Raw genomic sequence first — 7471 nt, 5'->3', positions numbered from 1 at the left:
TTATTGTAATTTAGTCAGTTTGTCACGATGACTTCTAAACAAAAAAGAATGAATGGTAGTCAAACAGGAGTTATTCGTAGAAGAGGTTCGCGCTTATCCTTTTTTATATGACAAAGCCAATAGATGTTTTAAAAACAATGAAATGAAAGAAAATCGATGGACTGCTATTGGAGCTGTCTATGGCGTCCATTTTAATTCTGTGAGTCAGTAAAGATACAATCTTCAGCGCATGCGCTATCGATACCGCCAAATTACAAACCGCTTGAAAAAATCCCCAGTGAAAACCAGTTGCGGAAAAGCCTTGGGAAATCCGCCGGAAATATATTTGCGTAAAACAGTTTCCGCCGTTTTTTAGCCCAGTGAAAACCAGTCTTTACTGCTTTTTTATGTGGGGAAGGAGTATTCGCTGGGTTCTCCTTTTTTCTGTGGATTTTTTGAAAACTTTTCGTAAGTTCCTTTAGGTTCTCAGGGGATTTATTACCAAAATATTGGCCGCCACAATAAAACAAAATGGGTCAAGACCTGTTTTTTTTTAATACTCAAGGGGGCGATCGCCCAAACTGACACCCCCCGGTTTCCGACGCCACTAATAAAATATATGTCTCTTTTATAAAACATTTGTAGCCGACGAATTTATCGTAAGCTTATCGAAAAGAATCCTTTAGCCTAATGAGCTATCAATTAGTATCGCACAATTGCATTTGTCAATATCGAGTTCTTCGGTTTACTACAATTAATTGTAAGAAAATTTTAAACGTAAAAATAACGCGAAATTATTCTTAGCTTTGAAGAAATAAGCCGCTTTCAAAGTGTTCCACCTTGAACCTTTCGTGCAAACTACTGAATAGGGTAATCGTTGTTAACAAAATACGCATTAAAGAAATTATTTTATTTCATATTAGTATCCGCAGATAAATGTAGATTCGTCGCGTTTAATTGAATTTGCCTCTCATCTCAGCGTCATATTGATCGTCGCTATAATAAGGTGGTGGTGCCATGGTTCTATACCGTGTTCGACCTCTACGTTGTACTGAAAAAGAAACATTGGGGTTTAGATTTAAAGGACAACGGTCGTACATTTTATTATTCAGCACTTTTTCAAACGAATGTCAAGAGAAGTTTGATCGTACGAAAACTTCATTCATTCCAAAAAGGTAAACATCTTTGAAATGGAAGCGTTTAATCTATTTCAGAATTAATACATGCATACTGAACTAGGCAAAAGAAAAGAAGGATATTGATGTACACTTGCTTACCTCTTTCAACCGGCAACCCATTCGACTCGTTAACGTTAATGCTAACCAAAACCAGGATGAACAAAGCGGCAAACTGGATTCCTACCATCTTCAGATGTCAAAACTGCGGAAAAATAGCAACAACGATAGGAAAATCAATATTGATAGAGGATTTGAACCATTCTTTATTTTCTAGTCTTTTTTAATATGGGTCGCCCATGTGAACCCAGTGGCGTAGGAACATTTACAAAGCTGGAGGGGGGAAAAGTCGCAAATTTATGTTTTTGATGCATTTTTTTAGTTTCTCCTGTCCCAAATGTAATATCTCTTTTGGAATTTTTAAAATTTGTCCCTTCACAAATTTAATATTTATTGCAGTGTTTTTTTATTTTACTGTCTCAAATTTAAAGCCTATACAGGGTGTTCCCTAAATGGTGGTTATAACGGAGTGCAACAGGTCGCTGAGGCCATTTGGAATCGAAAATGTTCTATGGCATTTTTTCGATTTGGGCCACCGTTTTTGAGTTCCGATTCGATTGATGAACGGATGCCCCCTTAATTTTACAGCCCATTCGTTGATAGGCGCCGCAAAAAAGATTTACCGCAAAAAAGATAGAGCTCATGAAATTGATATTTCTTAAGCCCAATAGCTATAGCCTACCTCAGCCCTACCCTTAGCGTCATTACTGGTGGTAATTAACGTGAGAAAACCGCGGAATTACTGGGCATACTTGCATTTTAACAGCTTGGGCTTTTTCCTTTTCTATATAAGAAAATGATCCCCAAAATATAAACGAAATTCGCATACCTATCGGAATATTAATTTATCGAAGTATAAACAGATGAAGTTTCGTTCAAGCAAAGACTGAGTGATAGTTTAGAATGAAGGAAAAAGTTGGGTTCTCTGGTTTTAAACGGTAATGAATACAATAAAATTTAAATAACGTCGCCAGTAAAATATTTTACTCCTTTCTTCTAGTACATATAATGAAAGAATAGAACATAAATTCTGTATATCGATTCTGTCCTGGGATTTTATATTTGCCTCGTATTATTTTAAACGCGTAAATTACCGTTAACTTTACGCGCGTACTATTTTATACAGGGTCTTTTTTTTGCTCGGAAAAGTGTTTTTTTTCAAAAACTATTTATAGTACCGATTTCAAATTTGGAAGGTCAATTCTCTATACCGGGGGACATCAGTTTGAGAAATTTGAGCGTTTTCGGTAATGTTTTTCACCAATTTTGAAAAATTATTTTTCGACCACTAGGTGCGAGATAAAAAATTTCTATTATAAAGTTGTAGGCCGTCATCGAAAACCCTTAAAAATTGTTCACTCGACGAAAAACAATTTATTTATCAGTGAAAATTCGAGCTTGAAAGATTTACAAGTTGGTGAAGCCAAATTACGATTGTTTGAAACGATAATTGAAACCGAATTACCTAATCCAGTTGAAACTTTGGTTAAAACAACGACCGGATTTAAAAAACACGAGGCTATAGGTCAATCCTAAACATGCATTGGGTATTTAAAGGAAAACTTTGGGAGATTATTATCAGTGTTTGATAATATTTCGAACAATGCCTCGTTATTCAGTAGCTGAGCGTACCGAGATAGTTGCCATTTACTTTGGAGAAGCAGCGCAAAACCTTAGAAGAGTGACTGAAATCTTCGCAGAAAGACATCCAAATGGAGCACCATCTGTAAATACAGTAAGACGAGCAATTCACGATTTGAATCAATTTGGTAACTTGCAACCTAGGTTTCGCGGATTGGGTCAACCGGATTTAGACTTCGAGAACAATGTACTCGCGTACTTTGTGGCATATCCTCGTCACAGTTGCGCTAACGCCGCTGCTGATTTGGGTTGTTCTGCAAATCGTGTGTGGAAAATTCTTCGTAAGAATCGCTATCACCCATACAGAGCTACGCTCCACCAAGGACTAATTGACGGAGACCATCAAAGACGTTATGAATTTAGCAACTGGTTACTAAATGCTGTCGAAGAAGATAGACAATTTTTGCGCCATGTTTTGTTCTCCGACGAAGCGTCATTTTCTAGAGATGGGCCCTTTAATCATCAAAACAGCCATCTTTGGTCTGACATCAACCCACATTGGGGTTTTGAATATCATCACCAGGTTCAATTTGAACGGGTCAATGTTTGGGTTGGACTTGTTGGAAACCGTTTGATTGGTCCCTTTTTCCTGCCGACGAACCTCAACGGCCAAAGGTATTTACATTTTCTACAGAACGAACTGAGTGACGCAATCGACGACCTTCCATTGGCTGAAAGACGTCAGTTGTGGTTTCAGCAAGATGGCGCCCCTCCGCATTTTTCCCGGCAAGTAACTGAGCACCTCAACAACGAGTTTCCTGAAAGGTGGATAGGGAGAAATGGTCCAGTGCATTGGCCAGCAAGGTCACCTGACCTAACACCGCTGGATTATTTTATCTGGGGATTCGTTAAAGCAAAGGTATACGCCACGCCCATTGAAACTAGGGAGGAACTCATTAGACGAATAATCAGTGCTTGCCGAGACGTCACACCAGAAATGGTAGAGAAAGCGTTTGAGAACTTAATTGTCCGCGCACAAACCTGTGTTGCAGCCAATGGTGATATTATTGAAAATGTTTTGTAAAAATTTATGTGAATAAAATATCTGCATTTAAAAACCAAACGTGTACATTTTTTCAAGTGTGAAAACTCTACTACGTTTGTATTAGACTTGTTCCCTTTTCAATTATCGTTTCAAACAATCGTAATTTGGCTTCACCAACTTGTACATTTTTCAAGCTCGAATTTTCACTGATAAATAAATTGTTTTTCGTCGAGTGAACAATTTTTAAGGGTTTTCGATGACGGCCTACAACTTTATAATAGAAATTTTTTATCTCGCACCTAGTGGTCGAAAAATAATTTTTCAAAATTGGTGAAAAACATTACCGAAAACGCTCAAATTTCTCAAACTGATGTCCCCCGGTATAGAGAATTGACCTTCCAAATTTGAAATCGGTACTATAAATAGTTTTTGAAAAAAAACACTTTTCCGAGCAAAAAAAAAGACCCTGTATATTTAATTCATTAACTCTAAACAATAATCGGTTATTTATAGAGATCGCTATTTCGATATATTAAATCAGAGGTGCCCAAACTGGCGATCTTTCGCAAATGGTGATCTCGACCTTCAAAACATTTATCTCGATAAATATGCAAACTTTTTTATACCTAATGCCGATAAGATAATAATAGTTTTTTTCAATCACCGCTAAATAAGACTAGATAGCCTTTCTTTAATAAATGAGGATCGTACTACCGCGGATATTGCCCTTATTTTATAATTATAGAAACCGTAGTTAAAATACCATTTCATGAATTAGTTTATTTCAAACTTGGTTCATTGTCAAAGCTTACGAATATTTTATTGCAATTAGGTATTGAATAAATGAACTATTAATTCTATTCATTATCCCGTTTATTATTTTCAAATTTATTTCTATAATATCCTTCTAAGTAATATAAGAGATCCCCGTCATACATCTTAAGTAAAAAAAACCGTTCTCATCAACGTATTTTATCTATGTTCATATTAAGTTTTTATTTTTCTTGTACAAAATATAAGCTATTATGGCGATTTCGACCTTGGAAAAGGCGATCTCAGCCTTCAAAAAGGTGATCTTTGAGATCACAAATTTGAACACCCTTGCTTTAAACTGAATATAACAAAGATCACGGAAGAGAATGATAATGTTATTATTGAAGCTCTATTATTTAAAGGCACACTGTCAAAGTTCAGTCTTTTAAATAAGTCAGCGACAATGGGTGTTTTTGTACTTTTCTTAAACTTTCTTAAAATGAAACCAAATGCCTTTTTTAATATTTTTTCATTTCCTTTCACGTGAAGTTGTCGGTTTTTGCAAAGCCATAATTTTTTACGCGTAAACGCCAAATGTCGTTTTTGACAACTCTTTAAATAATGACGTTACCCCCCTGAACCCGATATTTTTGAATTCAGGGTGGTCGATTCACATTATGTGTCACTGTTGTCGCTCTACGAACAACGGTTGAGGAACTATAGCCGGTTTCATATTTTGATTTGATTTGGAAAAAACTAAGAGACTTCTTATATCACTTTCGTCGTTCCCTTCGACGATTGAGAGCCTTTCAACTCAAATAATATTGTATAGGAATGTTTTAGCAATAGAGGTTCGACGAAAATCGATTCAAAAAAGGATAAAATAGGTGTAGAAAACTATAATAACTTCTATAGCAGAAGATGATCGCCATTTAACCGTCTCAACCGATTCCGCCAAGTAGGTTTTCACCACAAGAAACATACTTATAAGTATGACACTTGCCATTGTTTCAATTTTAAAACTTGTAGTTTACGGGTGAGTCGTCCGCGTAGGCGCCTAGTCTTCGTTTTATATACCCCCGTACCGTGGTCGTAGAGCGACAGCAGTGACACTTCCAAAATATGAATTGACCACCCTGAATTCAAAAATGTCGGGTTCAGGGGCGTAACGTCATTATTTAAAGAGTTGCCAAAAACGACATTTGGGGTGTACGCGTAAAAAATTATGGCTTCGCGAAAACCGACAAATCCACGTGCAAGGAAATGAAAAAATATTAAAAATGCATTAGGTTTCATTTTTCTATCGTTTACGCGTTTCGATAAATTTTAAGAAAAGTGGAAAACTCCCATTGTTGAAGCATTATTTAACAGACTGTACTATATCATCTTCTGGCGAAGATCCGATTAACCATGACAGCGCATCAGCTTGTCCAAAAGACGTCGTATTCCGGTAGTCGATCTTGAAGTCGTAGGCTGTTAATATGAGCGCCCAGCGCTGAAGACGGTTGGCGGTTGTACGGGAATGACCTTCTTGCTACTGAAAATCGATAAACGAGGTTTTTGGTCCGTGTCCGTGAGCAACGCAAAATACCGACCATAAAGCATCTTGTGGAACTTCTTAACCGCGAAGTTAATTGCGATACCCTCCTTCTCCATTTGACTGTAATTTTTTCGGTGGGTGTTAGCGCTCGAGAAACATGACTTACCTTTTGGATCGTCCCGTTTGCCAACCGATGCTGGAGGACCGCCCCAATTCCGTAATCCGAGGTATCTGCTCCTACGATGATATCGAGTTTTGGATCAAAATGTGTAAGGAGAAGGTCAGATTGCAAAATTTATCTCAATTTCTCGAATGCTTCCCGACATTTAGGGGTCCATTTCCGCTTGGTCTCTAGCAGCTCATCCAGCGGCTGTCGAATAAACCGCAAATTGGTGACGAAACTCTGGTAATAGTTTACCATTCCGAGGAACGAACGTAGCATTGAAAAGTCCGTGGATGCTGGCATATTGTCGCGCCCGCGGACGGCCAGACGGAAAAACACCGGACACCGCCGGTCAGAAGGAGGAGAGAGAAGGGGTATTCCCCTACGCAGGCCAGGAGATGGTCTTCTTGACGAGCTTCTCTAGGTGTGATAATTAAAGCTGAGCCTACTTAGAGAGAACGATACTAGGACGAACAAAGCGCTAAAAGCTTGCCCCAGGCCCGCTTCATCGAAAAACGTGTTGTTTTCTACGCACGTTTTGAAAATATCATTTTGTAACTGCTTTGGAGATATTTCGTGCTCAAAAAAAATACTTTATTTTTACGTTCGACTTGTCATTACTCCGACCGACAATATGAACTATTTCCTTGATCTTATCTGGGTCGGGGCGTCGGCCAGCGCTTTCAAAAAACTCAAAAACCAGATACTTAATTTCCTTCCAGAAAATTTAGCATTTCTCTAGACGAAGTAGGAAGCCATAAACTTGCTTAAAATGGCTGGAAACTCGTCTCCTATTGCCTTTTGAGATTTCTTGGGCTTGGTGACGCGAAGGTTAATTGCTTTAGCACCTGTCGGGTTATCTTCAAGGAGACTATCACCAGTCTATGCGGAGCCTTGGGTTAAATTCCCACCGTTGCCACCTCTGTTGTACCATTAAAGCAACTACGGCAAGCGAACATAACCATAAATTTATTGATAATACGCAACGCTAAAACTCACACCTAACAACGATAGATCTAACTCTATATACAGCATTTAATAAACAATATTATTGGTTTTTTATTATTATATTTTTATTGGAGCCTTTCCACAAAACCGTGTCGAGTAATTGGCCATCAATATAATCGGCCTTCAAAACGTCGAAACACTGGCACATGTGCAGCTTATATTATTCC

General features: G+C 37.9%; 1 long non-coding RNA gene across 1 annotated transcript; it reads right to left on the bottom strand.

Moving 5' to 3' along the window:
* Positions 1–868: 868 nt before the first annotated feature.
* On the bottom strand, positions 869–2153 carry LOC149933943 (uncharacterized). The gene is made up of 3 exons (XR_016482373.1): positions 2044–2153; positions 1257–1359; positions 869–1030 (listed from the first exon to the last, which is right to left on the bottom strand). It is a non-coding gene; the product is annotated as an uncharacterized LOC149933943 (long non-coding RNA).
* Positions 2154–7471: the final 5318 nt, after the last annotated feature.

Source organism: Leiobunum rupestre, chromosome 7 (genome assembly GCF_980474605.1).
Source record: "Leiobunum rupestre chromosome 7, qqLeiRupe1.1.hap1, whole genome shotgun sequence".
Taxonomy (NCBI): Eukaryota; Metazoa; Arthropoda; class Arachnida; order Opiliones; family Sclerosomatidae; genus Leiobunum; species Leiobunum rupestre.
Note: the sequence above shows the minus strand (reverse complement) of the source record. Positions and strands in the feature narration are given on the sequence as shown.